This window comes from Capricornis sumatraensis, chromosome 1 (assembly GCF_032405125.1).
Source record: "Capricornis sumatraensis isolate serow.1 chromosome 1, serow.2, whole genome shotgun sequence".
NCBI lineage: Eukaryota > Metazoa > Chordata > Mammalia > Artiodactyla > Bovidae > Capricornis > Capricornis sumatraensis.
In genome coordinates, this window is record NC_091069.1 from 131,182,687 (window position 1) to 131,203,692 (window position 21,006).

Sequence of the window (21,006 nt, forward strand, 5' to 3'; positions counted from 1 at the left end):
TTTGCGACCCCGTGGACTGTAGCCCACCAGGCTCCTCTGTCCATGGAATTCTTCAGGCAAGAGTACTGGAGTGGGTTGCCATGCCCTCCTCCAGGGGACCTTCCCAACCCAGAGGTTGATCCCTCATCTCATGTCTCCTTGCACTGGCAAGTGGGATCTTTATCAGTAGTGGCACCTGTTGATAGCTAACCTTGCTATGAACGGAGTGCTGTTACAAATGCTGTGGTAATGAACACGTTTAACCCTCACAGTGATTCTATTCAATCCCCATTTTACATCTTAAAAAAAAAAGAAACGGAGACCCTGTGCTTCCATAGATTCTTCAAGATTCCATTTTCTGTGTTGTAGTGTGTGTCTCTGAAACAAGTTGCGAAATGATCCGTAGGGTCATCTGATCAGGTATGGAAGTTTAAAACCCTGAATTATGAGAGAGGCAGAAAAAAGCTCCCATTCCAAACATAGGTGTGCCTTGAGGAAAGTAAAGCTAAGTTTTAAGCCATTTACCTGTTGTAAAAATTAGAATTTCTAATGTTTTAAATTATAACCAAGAGGGAGTACAGCCATGATATGAGTAGTTGCAAAAACAGAAAATACGTTTGTTTATAAATCTAGTCTAAGTCTAAACTATAAAGATCCAGGGGAAAGGTTTCAGGTTTCAGCTTTACGAGTGAATCTCCAAGTGGACTTACTGATAGTTCATTATTGGTCATATCCATCCTCAGCTTCTTTTCACACCAAACTGATTTTGCAGCAACTGCCATTTCACACGAACTTCTAGAATTATTTTTTCCCCCTTTTGCTTGCATACATTTGGAAAAAGGTTGTAATTTCCATCCATATTTATTCTGCTTTACTCAGATTTATTCTCTGCCATCAGAGGAATATTAAATTTACATTTTTATGTTGTTTTTTTCCCTCCCATTCTGAAAAAGGCCTATCCTGCAGTTTCTCAGTTTGATGCTTCTAGAGAATCAATGCTATTTTGTTTTGCCCTGATCTTCCATTACCATTCACAGGTGTCTAGAATCACAGGTTTACATTTCGGTTGTTTCTACTATGTAGATGAACGTGTAATAAGACAAATATTTTTCTCCCTTTGCCCCTGTAACCTTCTCTCTTTCTTTGACAGTTTTATTAGTCATTATATAAATTCTCACAAGTCTGAAGAGAGAGCTGCCTTCCCACTTAACTGTTAAGTAAATGGAGAGTGTAATTCAGATAATAAAGCATTTTAAAAATTAAAATGGCATATAAAAATTAAAATGGCGTGTAAGACAGATTATTATTTCAGGTATGCCACTGCATAAAATATCTTGTTGAGATACCTTGAACAATTAGAATATTGTCCAGATGGATGGTTTCCCATTTTACTGCATAAATACTGAATTTGTTCACTTATTCTGATGTAATTGGAATAAGAAATCAGTAATTATTGTAATTCAACAATCAATTTCTTCTAATATGCTGACAAAGCTTCACTTATATCACTTGATTCATCCTTATAACCTAAGACATGAAAGAAGGGCAGGCATTATGTTATCCCTGTTTTCCAACTGAAGAATCTGAGAGAGGGAAATAGAGGCACTTGCCCATGGTTTCACAAGTATCTTAGACTCAGAAGTAGCAGAAGCATGCTGTTTGCTTACTGTCTGTTCTTATTCTGTAAAGTGTAGGCCATTAGGGAATTGATCTGGTAGGGGGAGAAACATCTGTTTTAAAATCAGATGCCTTTTACAAATTTGTATGCTTTGATATAAGTTTAATAAGTGTATCATTGCTTGCTTTTTCATGAGAGATGATTTAAAAGTGAAAAAATACACTTACAGAGATGAAATGAAAATAATAAATAAAGCCCTCTTCCATTTCCATTATTCTAAGTCATGCTCCTTGAGACTTCAATCTCAATATGATGTTAATAGAACCATTAGATATGATTCATACCATACATAAGACACTTCTATTGACAATTCCATCTTGACCAGGGGTCAGTGGATCCATTACAATGCAAATCTTACTGTATACTTTACATCTAAATCAAAAGAATTTGGTCTTGTGTCCACTCTAATATGTTTCATGAACTAGAGTCCAATCTCAGATGCGAAGTACACATCTGTGTTTCTCATACTAAGTCATGCCTGTGTCTATTTGCTCTCAGTTTAAAAGGTAATTAATTAAGTTTTGCATTGATAGACTACTTTAGAGTATTTAAAGAACTACATAGGGTTTATGGAAATCCACATTTGCCCTTTTAATACATACCAAACCAAAAGAAAGAATCTTTCATGGACATATGGCTCAATACTTTTGTACATTAAAAGGTATTCTATATATTCTGTAAGATGCAGAAATAAAAATTTTCCCAAAGGATATTTAGACACAGTCTTATAAAGTAAAAGAAGCAAACTGACGCTTCAACCAGATTTTTCAGATAAACTGAAAAATCTCTAATTAAGCATAGACATCTCTCTAAGCTGTCTCTTTTTCCTTGTGCTATTTACTTCTAAGCTGTTCTGTCTTTGTCTCTTTCCCCATTGATCCTGGGCATCCCTCAGAACCCTGCTCTTCAGAAAATGTCTAAGTTGAAACCTGTCCTTGAAATGAACAATTACTGAGCGTATTCTTGGCAACATCTAAGCTTCAGAACTGTGTTGACCTACAGTTATCCATCTCCTTTCTTAAAAGAAAAAAATTTTTTTTTAATTAAGTTATAAATGAACATTGAAGATTACATTAGTTTCAGGTGTACAACATAATGATTTTATATAGTAAAATGATCACTGCAATAAGTCTAGTTAACTTTTGTCATCATAGAAAGAATTTTTTTTTTTCCCTTTTGGGAGGAGAGCTTGTAAGATCTGCTCTCTTAGCAAATTTCAAATATGCAGGATACTATTACTAACTGTAGTCACCATGATACATGACATCTTCACGATCTGCTTAGTTTATAACTGGAAGTTCGTACATGTTGACCCCCTTCACCATTTCCCCCACCCGTTACCCCTGCCTCTGGCAACCACCAATCTGTTCTCGGTATCTATGAGTTTGTTTGTGGTTCCAGTTATAAATAAGATCATATGGTGTTTGTTTTTCTCTGTCTGACTTACTTCACTTAGCATAATGTCCTCAGGGCTTCTCTGATAGCTCAGTTGGTAAATAACCCACCTGCAATGCAGGAGGTCTGAGTTCAGTCCCTGGGTTAAGAAGGTCCCCTGGAGAAGGGAAAGGCTAACCACTCGAGTATTCTGGCCTGGGAAATTCCATGGACTGTATAGTTCATGGGGCCTCAAAGAGTTGGACATGACTGAGTGCAGGTTCTGTCCATGTTGTCATGTTGTAGCAAATGGCAAGATTTTCTTCCTTTCATGGCTGAATAACATTACATTATATCAATATAAACCACATTATGTTTATCCATCCACCCTTTGACTGGCATTTAGGTTGCTTCCATGTCTGTTATTGTAAATAATGCAGCAATGAACATAGGGATGCAAATACCGTTTTGAGTTAGTGTTTTTGTTTTCTTTACATAAATACCCAGTTTGGAATTGCAGGATCCTATGGTAGTTCTAGTTCTGATTTTTTTTGAGGAACCTTAATATTGTTTTCCACAGTGGCTGTACCAATTTACATCCCCACCAACAATGCATATCTTTCTACCTGTATTATTTTTCTTGAACTGAACTCCCCTTTATGTTTACTCCCCCTTATGTTTCCTGTGAGTGCTTACTGTGTAAAGTAGCAGATAAGTAGTTAAGTAGGAACATACATGAGGAACTTCCCTCCCCAAAATCCCATGACTTCACAGCCCCACTATGGATCTCATAGGACCCTCCTGATGTCTTTCTCCTTTCTTGGAATTTGGATGGCAGTGAACATTGGGCCAGGCGGAGCTGTCTACAGATCTCTATTTTACCTCTTCTCATTGTGTGGTCTTGGGCAAGTCACTTAAACTTGTCCAGTCCTCACTTTTTAAAATGATAAAATGTTGATAATAATTATTGACATCAAAGGATTGTTACAATAATTAAATGAACATTTACTTCTTATTGCTAATGCTGCTAATTAAATGCTACTTATTCCTCTTTAGTTTCTTTTATTTTCCATCCCCCCCCCACCCAAATACCTGTTTTTGTGGAAAAGATTGACTTTTAAAATGTACCACTAGTCAATTGCATAACTAAAAAGTGATTAACTTTTCCATTATTTATTCTTGTCAAAGTGTTTGCTTCCTGTTGGGTGCCAAGTATTATACTTTTTTCTGTCAGATATGAAAGATACTCTAATAAAGGTTTAATTTTTTGTGAAAAGCACCAAAATGCAAAAGTTCAGAGATTATGCAGTGAAAATAATAACAATTTACCCACAAAAAAATCTTAGTTGAGCTCTATTTTGTATTCTTGTTCAAATGTGCCCCAGAACTATTAGTTTCAAGTGTTCTCTCTATATGTACATGGTCATGAAATAACTGGTTGCTTTAGTGCTGACATTCTTAGTTTGTAAAAAGGACAATGTCAAAAAGGTAAACTATAGTGTTCCTGGAAGTTTTCTGTAGCTAGCCAGTCATTGGACATCAAAGGGAAACTCAGCAGAAACAGATAAGATAAATTAATAAGTTGAAGTTTCATCATCCCAGGTTATAAATGACTTGCTTCTATAACTTAGTTACTCTATAAGATGTATTCCATTGCTCTGGAAAAGACAGATAGGCATTTAAAAAATTAGTATGTTTATTAGTGGATTGGTCTGACTATGGGGACAAAGTCTTGTGTGGAAATGATGGGTTGCTGTGTTGGGCCAAAATGAGCAAGGATAAATAAAACAGTTTATTTGTAAGTGGGGCTGATCCCTCTTACTCATGCATTAGTGTCTGGCTACAGGAGGGTAGTAATTTATTGATGCAGATGGCTATGTAAAGTGCATGCAATTTGTGAGGGGGCTTGACCCTTGACTGATGGGCCATATGTTGTAAAGCCCTAGGGATGTCATTTGCCTCAGCTCTCTTCTTCCTCTCTCTGTCTCTGCACCTATGGTCCTTGTTCAGTCACCACATATTGAACTATGGACTTACTAACTCCCCCAATAAATCTCCACCTAATGGCTCACAAAGGCCATAACTTAACCCTTTCTACACAATGGAGCACATTATTTTGCATCATGATCACACTTGGTGAAATCAAAGATAAATATTATATGACCTGCATAGATTATGAGAGCAAATTGTTGTGAAATGCCATTCCCTGCTGGGTATTCACTGTATCTGGATGTAGTAACATTGCTCTGAGCCTGCTGAATTATATCATTATTCTGCCATGTTATAATTACAGCTTAGTGTTATAACATAATTCTTAAATGCTGTTAATATACCACACTAGAGAAGCATTTAGTGTGTTTTAATTAGCTTCTTTTGTTCTGGGTCTTCTTTTTTTCTAATAAAATATGGAAGCTATGCTCCATGAAAAATGTATATATTTTAATTAGCACAAAGAAGCAAGTTTTTCAAAAATATTAGGGCATTTGTATGAAATAATGGGAAAAAGTACAGAGTATGTTTTAAATACTTAGTGTACTACAGTTTTTCAGCGGAGTCAATGCCAGCAGAAAGAAATCACACCATGAAACTATTAATTCCCAGCCTCAGCACTGGGGTCTTCTAGTAGGTTCTGCTTTCTGAGGCCTGTCTGTTACCTGGGGATGGGGAAGAGGGGAACACAATGACACTAAGGCTATAAAAAGTTCCTGCACATATATATTGTGTTAGTGTAGTTTTTACCCATAAAAGATTAAAACTGAAGAAATACTGTTCAATGGCATGCGTGTTAACACAGTTTGCCTAATTCTCGGAAAGCTAGCAAGTTGACACAGGCTCATCCCCATCACTTGGAGAAGGGAAGGAAAATGGTCTCCCTTAGAATTCTGAGAAAACATCACACAGGCAACATGCATACATTCTTTGCTAATCCAGAGTCTAATGTGGCATTCTCATATTCACTTTATTTGTCCTTTTTGGACACAGCTCCTGACAGATTTGACAGCACTGAAAAGAGGGCAGAGACGTGCAGGAAGAATCACAGGTCCTATATATCTTTGGCTGGATCCATAGGTTTCCCCAGGGCATTGCGCATCTTTTTGTTTTTAATTTTTGGCTGTGCCATGCGGGCATGTGGGAGCTTAGTACTCCAACCACAGATTGAACCCACACCTTCTGAATTGGACTGTCACAGAAGTCCACATTGCACTTCTTTAGAAACAGTAGTAAAAAACAGGTATATATGGCTATATTTTGTGCTTATAATGATAGGTTTCTGCTGAAACATTTCATCTTCTTGGTAGCTTTCTACTACACTGTTCATGGTGTATGCATAATGTGTTTAAATAATAGCTGTATCACATTATAGGTAGGTATATAGTGTTTTCATATTGTTATTTGGTTTCATTTCCCTCATTGGTATGAAAAGAGTTTTCATATTTCCTCTTCTAACTAATGAATGGTATGCTTACACAACAGTGAAAAATCCAGATCTCACAGCCAACTAAAAGACAGATGAGAGGGAAGTTGACTTACACCTACACCACATGAAAATTTTTCATTTTTGAATCACGGGTCTTTATCAACATGGACAAGTGATGTAGAAAAAATATTAAAATATACAGAAAAGAAGTCATTGTTATCTGTCCTAAACCCAGTAGACTTAGAGCGTACAGTGCAGCCAGAAAGCAAATCAGCATAAATAAACCATGCACCCACGATTGAATTTCAATAATTTAAACATAAATCCTTTAGACTTTCATACATCATTTTTCCACATGGGTTTTTCTTTTGGATTTGGGCACTCCTAGCATTCATTTAAAATTCATTTGCAAGTCACAAGTATATGGAGTGCCTAGAAACCTCGAATAAACAATCCCCTTTGAGGTTATTGTTCCATAATTTAAGGAATTCTAATGAAACATGGTTGGCAAGAGGTTTTCTAAGATAGAGGGTCAATATGCCTATAAAAGGGACCAGCATTTTGAAGCATAAATCACCAACTTTCCTACATGTAGCAATGCACAAGGGATGAACATCTAAAATATATATTCCTGAGATTAATAGCAAGCAAGAGTGAATCAGTGATACTCTTTTTCTTATGAGCCAGAAAAAGTCTTGAGAGTTTTCAGGAAATGTGCTGGCAGAAGTGCTTTTCTCTGTCTTGGTGTGATTTCTCCTCAATTATAATATGGCAGCCGGAATTCATTGTGTGTTTTAAAAATAAATGAAAACTATATTGCAAATTATTTTAATTTTGGTTTTTAAGAGTCCTCTAATTAAAATTTAAACATAGCAACAAATGGGACATGAAACATCTCAAAATACAAAATTATGGTTTAAGTTGAATGTCAAGCTTTTTTAAAAAAATTGAATGTGCCAATTAGAGTTGGTGCAAATGAAGATTAAGAACATAGTTACTTCTTACTTCCATATCTCCTATCATGTCTTTTCCTAGTTTTTTACTTTGTTAAATAATGTAGCTGTAATAAGTTTGTGCTCCTTGGAAACAACCAACAGATTAATCTCTTTGAAAACATACTAGAATGCTCAAATCAATACGATTTTTTTTTACAATTAAACTTTCTTGGCTCAGATCAAAAAGACCTGTGGCTATTTATTAACTTACTGTTTGTGTTGGCGCCCACAGTGCCAAGTAATCTTGCTGTCAGAAGAGTGACATACTGCCACATTTTGAGAGCATCAAATTTGATATGAAAACTGAATCAATTCTTCCCTATGTCTATACATTAAAAAAAATAGTTTGTTCTTAGAATTGTGTGGATACCTGATATTACATTAAGTTATAGCATTAAACATATTTGTGAAATCCCCAGTATTGAATTCAGTGGTTCAAAATATTATGATACTGCAAATAAGAATCCCTAATCATTGATGTTTGAAATTTGCTGCTGTTTATTTACTAGTAGGACAAGAATTACACAAAAGATATGAGGATAATTACTTATGACTGAAAAAGATATTTAATGAAAATTTAGTTTGCTTTTTTTTTTTTTAAATAGAGCTTCTATAAGTCAGAGAAGGAGAAATATCATATGGCATCCCTTGTATGTGGTATCTAAAAAGAAATGATACAGATGCACTTACAAAACAGAAAGGGACTCACAGACTTAAAACACTAACTTATGGTTGCTGGGGGGAAGGAATAGTAAGGGAGTTTGGGAAGGTCAAGTACACACTGCTATATTCAAAGTGCATAACCAACAAGGACCTATTTGTAGAGCACGTGGAACTCTACTCAATGTTATATGCCAGCCTGGATAGGAAGGGGTTTCAGGGAGAATGGATACATATATATGTATGAATGAGTCCCTTTGCATTTCGCTTGAAACTACCATAACATTGTTAATTGGCTATACTCCAATACAAAATAAAAAGTTTAAAGTTTGAAAACAAAAACAAAACTATGAGATCTAAACTAGAGCTTACATATCATAGTTGAAAGTGATAAAGATGTTTATTTTGTGCTTTTTATGTAAGAAATATCATTTTTATTAAGTTTTTAAAAAGCTTTTTTAAATTTATTTTTTGGCTGTGCTGGGTCTTTGTTGTGACTTCCGGGCTCTCTTATTGTGGTGAGCAGGCTTAGTTTCCCCACGGCATATAGGATCTTAGTTCCCTGATCAAACCCACATCCCTTGCATTGGAAAGTGGATTCTTAACCACTGGGCCCCCCAGGAAGTCCAGAAGTATCAGTTTATCGGTGTACATGTAGGACTACATTTTCAGGCTTCAGAAAGTTCTCATTCTTTGTAGGCTGCTGCTGCTGCTTGGTCACTTCAGTCATGTCCAACTGTTTTGTGATCCCATGAACTATAGTCCGCCAGGCTCCTCTGTGTATGAGATTCTTCGGCCAAGAATACTGCAGTGGGTTACCATGCTCTCCTCCAGGGCATTTTCCCAACCCAGGGACCAACCTGCATCTCCCACGGCTCATGTATTGCAGTGGATTCTTTATTGCTGAGTCACCTGGGAAGCCCATTCTCTGTATGCCTTATGGCAATTATTTTATATCTTATATTTAACAATAAAACAACTAATATTTATGAAGGACCTACCCAGTGCTAGGTGTTGAAAATGTAATATTGAACAAGATTACCTCCTCTGCCTATAAAACCTTTCAATATAAACCTATAATGATAACTCCATGAATATTTCAGTGTTTCTCTAATAATTCCTAAAAATCATTCTGTAGCTGGAGGCATTTTAGAAGCAGGGGGAAAGTTACTGGTAAATTATAATGGAAAGGTGTAATCCATTTTGGAGGATGTCATGTTTACTTTATGGTATTTATTTTATGTTAAAACAGCATGATCCACTCACCGAAGTGGATGTGTCCAACATTAAGCTGAAGAGTATTTAGAAATAATAGCTGCAAGGTGAGGAAACATGAGGATTCAGGGAGGAAATAAGCATACACTGTGATTAGATCGTCTGCAGTGTACTATTATTATCTGCAAGTCTTTTGCTACAAAATCACATCAGTAGTATTTTAGTGACATTTATTTATTGTCCCTGTACGAAAGATAAGGTAGAAGAAAACAGAATCACAGATGAAAATAAAAACCAAGCTAAGTGCTACTCAGATGTGCCCTGCTGTTGTTTGACTGTTGGTTTCTGTGTATGTGCTCAGTTCTCTCATATCTGATTCTTTATGACCCTGTGGACTGTAGCCCACCAGGATCCTCTGCCCAGGGAAATTTCCACACAAGAATACTGGAGTGGGTTGCCATTTCCTTCTCTATGGGATCTTCCTGATCAGTGGTCGAACCCATGTCTCTTGCATCTCCTCTATTGGCAGGCAGATCTTTACCACTGTGCCACTTGGAAGCCTTTGGAGTGCCCTAAATTGCATATTAACAGAAAGCTACTGTGTAGCAACATTAGATGCCCTCGTGAGCCCTGACTTTACATTTTCCATGTGGTTCATCATTGCAGGAATTTTTCCTTATGGTGAACCAACAGCCTTTTCCTCTTCTGAGCAAGTTCTTACCGCAGCAAGGTTTGAGTGCTATTTTTAGCATGCCTCTGTATGTGGTGGAGAATGGCTCCTTTCCTGCTCTAAGACACTTCTCTGCAGAGTGTAGAAGGAAGTACTTAATTTTCAGCTTTTTATTTGGTTTAATAACATTGCAAACATAGTGCAGGTGGCTGTAATTTTACACCATGTGAGTGAAAATGTTCTTTTTCTTTCTCTCTCAATCTGTTTGTTTTGCCATTTTAAACCCAACTATGTAAAAATTAGGGCAACTGATATTTTAAATTGATGAACTAGTTTGAAACTCTTTGAAAAGGAATCTAAGCTTTCTATAATCAAAATGTAAAATTGTTGCAAATGAGAAAAGATTTATAAATTTAGGGTTCAAGTTAATATAAACATAGTAGCATCATCCACTGGTTACTCTATTGCAACTATATCTTTATCATTAGTTACAGCAGTTTCATTAGTGTGATTGCACCTTCTCTTTGTGAAAACCTTTCACAGTTATTGATGAAATAATGTCTTGTTTCTTGGCAACTTTTAAATCAGAGACCTTTGTTCTAGAGTAGAAGGTATCTGTAAATGGCTTTGTCAGACTCAAGATTGAATAATCTTGTTGAAGTATGGGACATAACAACACAATGAAGTTGCTCAGTTGTGTCCGACTCTTTGTGACCCCATGGACTGTAGCCCACTAGATTCCTCCATTCATGAAATTTTCTAGGCAAGAGTACTGGAGTGGGTTGCCATTTCCTTCTCCGGGGGATCTACCTGACCCAGGGATTGAACCTGGCTCTCCCACATTGCAGGCAGACACTTTACCCTCTGCGCCACCGGGTTGTGACTGAATAATTTTAGTCTTTTTGACTAAAAAACTATTAATAATTATGTAAAATTAACAGAAGCAGAAGATATTAAAAAGAGGTGGCAAGAATACACAGAAGAACTGTACAAAAAAGGTCTTCATGACCAAGATAAGCACGATGGTGTGATCACTCACCTAGAGCCAGACATCCTGGAATGAGAAGTCAAGTAGGCCTTAGAAAGCATCACTACAAACAAAGCTAGTGGAGGTGATGGAATTCCAGTGGAGCTATTTCAAAGCCTGCAAGATGATGCTGTGAAAGTGCTGCACTCAAGATGCCAGCAAATTAGGAAAACGCAGCAGTGGCCACAGGACTGGAAAAGGTCAGTTTTCATTCCAATCCTGAAGAAAGGCAATGCCAAAGAATGCTCAAACTATCGCACAATTGCACTCATCTCATGCGCTAGCAAAGTAATGCTCAAAATTCTCCAAGCCAGGCTTCAGCAATACGTGAACCGTAAACTTCCAGATGTTCAAGCTGGTTTTAGAAAAGGCAGAGGAACCAGAGATCAAATTGCCAACATCCGCTGGATCATGGAAAAAGCAAGAGAGTTCCAGAAAAACATCTATTTCTGCTTGATTGACTATGCCAAAGCCTTTGACTGTGTGGATCACAAAAAACTGTGGAAAAATCTGAAAGAGATGGAAATACCAGACCACCTGACCTGCCTCTTGAGAAACCAATATGCAGGTCAGGAAGCAACAGTTAGAACTGGACATGGAACAACAGACTGGTTCCAAATAGGAAAAGGAGTATGTCAAGGCTGTATATTGTCACCCTGCTTATTTAACTTCTGTGCAGAGTACATCATGAGAAACACTGGATTGGAAGAAGCACAAGTTACAATCAAGATTGCCTGGAGAAATATCAGTAACCTCAGATATGCAGATGACACCACCTTTATGGCAGAAAGTGAAGAGGAACTAAAAGGCCTCTTGATGAAAGTGAAAGAGGAGAGTGAAAATGTTGGCTTAAAGCTCAACATTCAGAAAATGAAGATCATGGCATCTGGTCCCATCACTCCATGGGAAATAGATGGGGAAACAGTGGAAACAGTGTCAGACTTGATGTTTTTGGGCTCCAAAATCAGTGCTGATGGGGACTGCAGCCATGAAATTAAAAGATGCTTACTCCTTGGAAGAAAAGTTATAACCAACCTAGAGAGCATATTAAAAAGCAGAGACATTACTTTGTCAACAAAGTTCTGTCTAGTCAAGGCTATGGTTTTTCCAGTGGTCATGTATGGATGTGAGAGTTGGACTGTGAAGAAGTCTGAGCGCCGAAGAATTGATGCTTTTGAACTGTGGTGTTGGAGAAGACTCTTGAGAGTCCCTTGGACTGCAAGGAGATCCAACCAGTCCATTCTGAAGGAGGTCAGCCCTGGGATTTCTTTGGAAGGAATGATGCTGAAGCTGAAACTCCAGTACTTTGGCCACCTCATGCCAGGAGTTGACTCATTGGAAAAGACTCTGATGCTGGGAGGGATTGGGGGCAGGAGGAGAAGGGGACGACCGAGGATGAGATGGCTGGTTGGCATCACGGACTCGATGGATGTGAGTCTGAGTGAACTCCGGGAGTTGGTGATAGACAGGGAGACCTGGCGTGCTGCGATTCATGGGGTCTCAAAGAGTCGGACAAGACTGAGCAACTGAACTGAACTGCAAATTATAAATGATCTTCTTCATAATCTGAATAAATTCACAAATCTGAGTCCTAGATGCAGAAATATGAAAGAAATCTAGCAACTTTACCAGGCTGTTACCAAAGTATAGACAATGCCTTATGTGTATTTACAGCAAGTAGTAAAATTTCCTCTTGACTAGTTGTCTGGTATCTTCTTTTTTACAATTCCTATTCTCATCAAGACTTTTCTCTTTGTTTCTAATGTCCCCAAATGATGTTTTTATCTAGTTCTATTTAAGTCTTTTTGGAGATGTTCAAATATTTTCATGCCTTAACTTCTGCTGTTATTTGGTGCGACAGTTCTTTTTTAATCTTCAGTTTGGCCATAAAAGTTACTTTTTATAGGGCATGATACTTGTTTAAATGTATATAAGCACACATTGGAAAAGTTTTAAATCATATTTGATAAGAAGCAAAATAAATAACATTTTTGTTAAAAAATAACCATAGGAGTTATTGAGGTATTGGAGTCATGAGGTATTGAGGAAACATAATAATTCTTTATAAAAAATCACTATTAGGAAGCAAAAACAGTAAATAAAATGATTTAATTATTGAATGTACACAAGGTATCAATACCCAACTATTATGGAGTAGTGGTTAGGATTTATCCTTCCACTCTAAACAAATAGAAAACTAGACAAAAATAAACAGTGGTTTTTCAAGTATTGACTAGCAAGCAGTCCAAGGCAGTGATGTCTGAGAAAGGGGAAACAAGAAGCATGGGCCTTGTAGTTACTCTCGCTTTCTTCTTGGAGGCTCTTTCCATGCTACCATGGAAAGGGCTTCCAGGGGGCACTAGTGGTAAGGAACTTGCTTGCCAATGCAGGACACATAGAGACTTGGATTAGATCCCTGGGTTGGGAAGATCCCCTGGAGGAGGGCATGGCAACCCACTCCAGTACTCTTGCCTGAAGAATCCCATGACAGGCTGTAGTCCATAGGGTCACAAAGAGTCAGACACAGCTGAAGTGACTTAGCATGCATAAGTTTAAAGGGGGAGTCCACACAGAGCCTGGTCATCCTTTCACTGATAGGTATAACAGAGAGATCACACGCAGTTCATAGAGTAGCTATATCTAGAATGTGAAGGGTAAAGTAATAAAGAAGCTCTTTGAGAGAAAGAAAGAGAGACTGCAGAGAAGTCCCCTAAAATCTTTGGCTGAGTTTTGATCAGTTTATAAATGGAAAGAAGCTACCCAATGACGGAAATCTTGCCATCCATGCAGACTTGAGAAGTGTTTATGTTGCCATCAATGAATGGATGGAATCCTTAGACAAGTGTCCCCTTAGTAGTGGGTATGAGTTAGCCTTACACTCACACTGTTCTGAAGTTGTCCTAAAAGAGGTTAGAAGCAAAAATCAAAAAGAGTCAACTGATTCCCTCTAATTTAAATGTACTCTGCAACAAAATCTAACATTATTTAGAAGAAAACAAAGAAGATTTAGCAAGAAATTATATAAAGTTCACAATTGGCATCATTCAATCAAAAATTACATAGCATAAAAGGGCAGGAAAATATTATCCATATCTGGAATAAGTGTCAACTGTTAGAAGAAATCCTAGACATAGCAGAGGTAATATAACTAGCAGACAGTGAAGCAGAAACAGTTATAAATAGATTCCATATGTTCTGGAAAATAAAGAAAGCATGATGAGGAGAGACATGGAAAATATAAAAAGATACATGTTTTAGATGAAAAATATGATGTCTAAAATTAAAAATATTGTTTCCATAGTTTTGCCTTTTCCCAAATGTCATATAGCTGGAGTCGTGTAGTGTGTAGCCTTTTCGGATGGGCTTCTTTCACTTTGTAATGTGCATTTAAGGTTCATCAGCGTCTTTTTAGTCCCTGATAGATCACTTCTGTTTTAGTGCTGAATAAATGTTTTGCTGTTCTTTATCTTTTTACCTATCAAAGTACGTCTTTGTTACTTCAAGTTTGAGCAGTTATCAATAAAGTTGCTGTAAACATTCATGTGTAGGTTTTTTTGTATGAACCTGTTTTCAGTTCATTTGAGCATATACCAAGGATTGTGATTGCTGATTGAGTGAGTTAATTTTATCAACATCACCAGCCTGCCCTCCAGAGTAGCTGTACCGTTTTGTAGTCCCACCAGCAGTGAATGAGCGTTCCTGCTGCTCTACCTCTTTGTTAGCATTTGATGTTATCAGTGTTCCAGAGTTTAATCGTTCTAATCCATGTGTAGTGTTACAACTTATTTTAATGAATAAATTGCCCCAACATGATTTGAGATACCACTGATGTGAAACGACACATTTTAAATGATTTATTTATTTGAATGGGTGGATTCACAATATTATAATTAGTTTCATGTGTGCAGCATAATGATTCAGTATTTTTACAGATTATATTTCACTTAAATAATGGCTCTGTTTCTCTGTGCTATACAGTGTAGCCTTGTTGCTTATCTATTTTTGCATGATAATTTGAATCTCTTAATCCCTTGCCCCTCATTTGCCTCTCTCCCCTTTTCCCATATGACATCCTGTAGAGACAGTAGAAAAAACAGTGATTGCTGGAGGCTAGGGGAGGGCAAGGGATGAATAAATGGATCACAGGGGATTGTTATGGTGGTGAAAATACTTGTATAATACGATTACAATGAATGGGCTTCCCATGTGGCATAGTGGTTAAAATGCGGGCCAATGCAGGAGACACAGGACGTGGGTTGGTCCCTAGGTTGAGAAGATCTCTTGGAGTAGGAAATGGTAATTCACTCCAGGATTCTTGTCTGGAGAATTTCATGGACAGAAGAGCCTGGCAAGGCTACAGTGCATGATGTTGCAAGGAGTTGGACATGACTGAGCACACATACATAGCGCAATTACAAGGGCTACATCTCATTTTACATTAATTAATATCCATAGAATTTACAGTGAAAGTGAACCACAGGGAAAACTGTGGACTTAAATGATGATAATTGGCCAATGTAAAGTTCATCAGTTTTAACAAATGTCCCACACTGGAGGAGGATACTGAATGTGAGAGGCTGTGCATGTGTGGGAGTAGGGGGTGTATCAGAAATCTCTGTACCTTACTCTCAGTTTTGCTGATAATCTAAAATTGCTCTGAAAAATAAAGTCTTAAAAAATAAGTTGAAAAACTCAAACAATCAAAAATAAAATGAAAAATACACTGAATGGCATTGAGAGCAGATTTTTAAGAAGCAGACAGTCTGGAACACCTAAAAAATGAAACTATTCATAATTAATATGCACAGAAAGAAAAAAATAATGGCAAAAATGAACAATGCATCACTTATTAGTGGAGTGATACCAAGAAATTTTGCATATATTTACTTAGAGTACCAGAAGTACAGAAGAGAAAAAATGGATGGGATAAATCTTTGGGAAAAGAGTAGCTGGAAATTTTTCTAATGTAATGGAAACTGATCTGAGATTGAAGGAATCTCAGCAAACCTAAAGGAGAATAGAATTAAAGAAAAGCATGTTAAGGCAAATCATAATCAAATTGTTGAAAACTATCCATATGGCAGAAAGTGATGAAGAACTAAAGAGTCTCTTGATGAAAGTGAAAGAGTAGAATGAAAAAGTTGGCTTAAAGCTCAACATTCAGAAAACTAAGATCATGGCATCTGGTTCCTGTCACTTCATGGCAAATAGATGGGGAGACAGTGGCTGACTTTATTTTTTTGGGCTCCAAAATCACTGCAGATGGTGACTGCAGCCATGAAATTAAAAGACATTTACTCCTTGGAATGTAAGTTATGAAACCTAAACAGCATATTAAAAAGCAGAGACATTGCTTTGTCACCAAAGGTCTGTCTAGTCAAGGCTATGGTTTTTGCAGTAGTCATATATGGATGTGAGAGTTGGATTATAAAAAAAGCCGAGAGCAGAAGAATTGATGCTTTCGAACTGTGGTATTGGACAAAACCCTTGAGAGTCCCATGGACTGCAAGGAGATCCAACCTGTCCATCCTAAAGGAGATCAGTCCTGGGTGTTCATTGGAAGGACTGATGTTGAAGGTGAAACTCCAATACTTTGGCCACCTGATGTGAAGAGCTGGCTCATTTTAAAAGACCCTGATGTTGGGAAAGATTGAGAGCAGGAGGAGAAGGGGACGACAGAGGATGAGATGGTTGGATGGCATCACAGACTCAATGGACGTGAGTTTAGATAAACTCCAGGAGTTGGTGATGGACAGGGAGGCCTGGCATGCTGCGATTCATGGGGTCTCAAAGAGTCGGACACGACTAACTGAACTGAATGATAAAAAAATCCTAAATGAAGTTAGAAATAAATACTCAGTATTTTAAAAGGAGCAAAGATTACAATGAGAGGAAATTCTTTGCAGAAACTATGTAACTGTAGAATAACTTCTTTAAATTACTGAAAGAAACCAAACAAGCACCTAAGAATTCTTTACCAAGTCAATGTTAGAAAACGGCAAAGATGAAAAAATCACATATTTCAGTTCTAGTCTACAGTAACCAAAAAAAAGCTACAGTAACAAAGGCTGCTGATAGACATAAGGACAAATGGAATAGATAGAGTCCAGACATAAATCCACATATATATGAGCAGTTGATTTTTTAGTGGTATGGGAAGTTAATTCTATGTAGTATAGTCTTACAACAAATAATGCTGCAGCATGCAAATAAAAAATTAGCTAAAAAGTTCAAAAGAAACTTGACCGGTCTCTCATATAAGTATTAAGTCAATATTGATTCTACATTAAATGAAAGTGCTTAATACTATAACACTTCTAAAATAAACAGGAAAAAACCAAGTAAACTTGGAGTAAATAAAGATTTCTCATAAACCATTATTAAAAAGAAGAAAGATAGGTTAGAACACATCAAATTTAAAATTTTTTGCTCTTCGAAAGACTATTTTAAAAACATATTTCTAATAAAGACTTATAGAATATGTAAAAAGCACATGTTAGTAAGAATAGGTGCAACTTAAGGAACACATGTAAGAATTAAAGATTTTGAAATTAAAAAAATAAAAAATTAAAATTAAAAAAAAAAATAAACATAAAAAAAAATTATTTTGAATAGGCACTTCACCAATGAACTTACATTCATGGCAAATAAGCACAAGGAAAAGTGCTCATTTTTATTATAGGATGTGCAAACTAAACCACAATGAGATATGCTCCACACACACTACATTAGCTAAAATTAAACAGACTGACCATGTCAAATGTTGTTGATAATTTGGAGCAACTGGAACTCCCATACATTTTTGCGAAGGCAAATGGCAAAGTTCGGAAATGTGTCAGTTTCTCACTTACCATATGATTCAGCATTTCAATTCCTAGATATTTACCCATGACAATGATGACATATGTCTGCACAAACACTTGTTCATGAATGTTGTAATAATACCTTAATAGTCATAGTGAACAGCTGGAAATAACCCAGATATCCTTAAATTGGTGAATAAATTTGCAAATTTTATTCTATGCATACAACGGATTATAACATATAAATAAAAAGAATGGTTTACTAGCACAAATGAAGAATTCTTAAAAACTTACTAATTTAGAGAATCCTGATTCAAACAATTATATGCTTCATGGTTTGGTTTATATAAATTTTTGAAAAGATAAGACTGTATTGATGGAAGCTGATAATCATTTCAGCGGTGGGTTTAGGGGAAGAGAATAATTGCAAAGATCAGAGGGAATTTTGGGCTGTTATAGAAATATTCTGTATCACATCATGAGTTTGGTAGTAATTATTTGACTATCATATATTTCAAGAACCATCCAATTCTTTATTAAAACTGGTTAATTTTCTTACATGAAATTATATCCAAAAAAGTTTTAAAAAATATGATTTCACTTTGGTGTAAATCTCATCTAAATAAATTGACATTTTTTTCTGATTTTTTCCATAAATTAAAGTTATACTGAGTTTGTTAATAAAGTTATTATTAAGATCATTTATAGCCCTAATAAAATCCTAGCTTGGTTTGGTTTGACTTTACCTCTGGTTTCTTTTTAAGCATTTGAATAGGATAAATTGAAGTATAAATGTTTAGCGAAAATTAAACACCTTTTTCTAATAAACATTTATCACACAATTGCATGTAAAATACATTTCATACCCAAATTTGCATATAAAGTGTTGTGGGAAATTTGGGAAGCATATGGTCTGTCTTTTTCTTCCTTTTTTTCTTTTTTATTGTCTAAGAAGCACTAAAGCCAAGTAACTTGGCAGGGTTTTTTCTAGATTTAGTCTTTTAAATGGCTTTTTATTTTCTGGCAGATGGGCTGTGTTAACCACCTATTAAAATTACACTTGTATATATTGGTAGGATGTTTTACATTTACTCATGAAAATAAAATTTTTAGAATTGTCATTTAAAACTAGCAAAACCTTTCTGTCACAAGGTTGAGAAACAATTGTACCTGTCACTTTCTTTGTTACTCTGAAGTATGTTACAGCATGGATGGCTACCTAATGAATATTCTATGTTTTAGGTTTATTTTAATGTTTTAAAATATTCTCCATCTTTAAAAACAAAAGAAATATGGGCTAGGAGTTGAAATAGTTGAAGGGAATAAATTTCATGATGTGGCATCTTCTCTAAATTGTTTTGGGAAAATAGATGTGTTTAAGCATTATCATATACTTTTTAATAAGTACTTTTCCCCCTCCATTAACAATTTTAAAATCATTATTTAGAGTGTGGTATACAATATGATAAAAATATATATTCTAAAAATTATTTTTCTTAATTTGGCTCTAGAAACATGAGAGAAGTGATATGGTATTTGGAAAGGCTGTTTTAAATCACCTTTGTTTTTTGGGGATTTTTTTATTTTATCTATATGAAGCTGTTAAACGAAAATGTACATTTTCTAAATGATTACATCTAATTGTTTTTCCCTTGTTTGTGGTGCTATCGAAAAACCCTGTGAGTTGGCAAACATGCTTGTGTGCTAGTTATCCATTATATGATTTAGATTGATTTTACAATCTCTGGGGAGATTGCAAAAATTTCTAAACATACTAGCAAAACTTCTAAACATGGTCTTCCCTGGTGGCTCAGATGGTAAAGATTCCACCTGCAACATAGGAGACCTGGGTTCAGTCCCGGGGTTGGGAAGATCCCCTGGAGGAGGGCATGGCCACCCACTCCAGTATTCTTGCCTGGAGAATCCCTGTGGATAGAGGAGCCTGAAGGCTACAGTCCATGGGGTTGCAAAGAATTGCATACATCTGCGCGACCAAGACAACACATCCTCATGACATTTTAATACTACAGGTAGAACTATATTTGTTTATGTGTTGTCTGTCTGTGCTTCTATATATAAAAAGTACATTTGCACTCCGCTCTGGAATGAGAAAATATTTGCCCCTTTGGGGTTGATACCACTTTCCCCACTCCATTCAGAATGCATGCTCTGTCAGTATAAGGAGATACCTATAGTCAAAACATATTCTCATGCATAGGGATCTTTTTTTTAATATTCTAAAACATTAATAATTATACTACTCAGAATGCACAATGGGAAGATAAGAGGATAAAATTTTCCTTTTATTTAACAAAGAATTTAGATGTTGGTTCTTATCACTGACATATTTAGCGTTTATATTTGTTCCCTAAATGAAAGTGAAAGTGAAGTCGCTCAGTTATGTCCAACTCTTTGCGACCCAGTGGACTGTAGCCCACCAGGCTCCTCCGTCCATGGGATTCTCCAGGCAAGAATACTGGAGTGGGTTGAAGGGCTATGTAAACCTATGGAAAAAAGCCATGATAACAGGTTGAGGTTGTCTGTCATGATCAACTTCAGTATCTCCTGTAGGCTTTAACTATGTTAATGGTGATATGAGTATCCTATGTCCAACTCTTGGCTTCCTAGTACTGCTATATATAACTGATGTCCCCTCAAAATCCTTTAAACAGATGTCTATTCAGGGATTATATCCTGAGCCAAAGGATAGTTTTACTCAGAAACAAATATAATAAAAACATAAATACTAGTTTCATAAATTGGAATAATTTATATAAGTGGATACATGGATGACTTGAATTTATGAATTATTATTACATATGAAAGTGCTTACTAGAAGCCAGGTACAGTGTTATAAACTTTATATACATTTTCTAATTTTATCCTCAAAATAAACCTATAGAGTCTATATTTGTATTATCCCTATTTTCTTGATAAGTAAAGTAATATCCAGACTGTATTTTTAAAACTTGTTTTAATAGCCAATTTTACTGATGATTATAATGAGAGATTATATAAATAAGAGTTGATCAATTTGTTTTACTCTTTTTTTCAATGTCTTTCTATCTCCCCATTTGTGGAGATATTAGCAATAAGTATAAAAGCTAAAAAGCCACTGGGGCTAAAAAAGACAAAGAAACATGGCTTAAACTCAGAATGTCTGAATTGGCAGTTTTAAGCTATAATT

General features: G+C 36.1%; 1 protein-coding gene across 1 annotated transcript in view; it reads left to right on the top strand.

Annotated features, from left to right (window-relative positions):
- ROBO2 (roundabout guidance receptor 2) overlaps positions 1–21,006 on the top strand; it is a 652,483-nt gene that overhangs the window by 234,483 nt on the left and 396,994 nt on the right. The gene's annotated exons all lie outside the window — the stretch shown is intronic.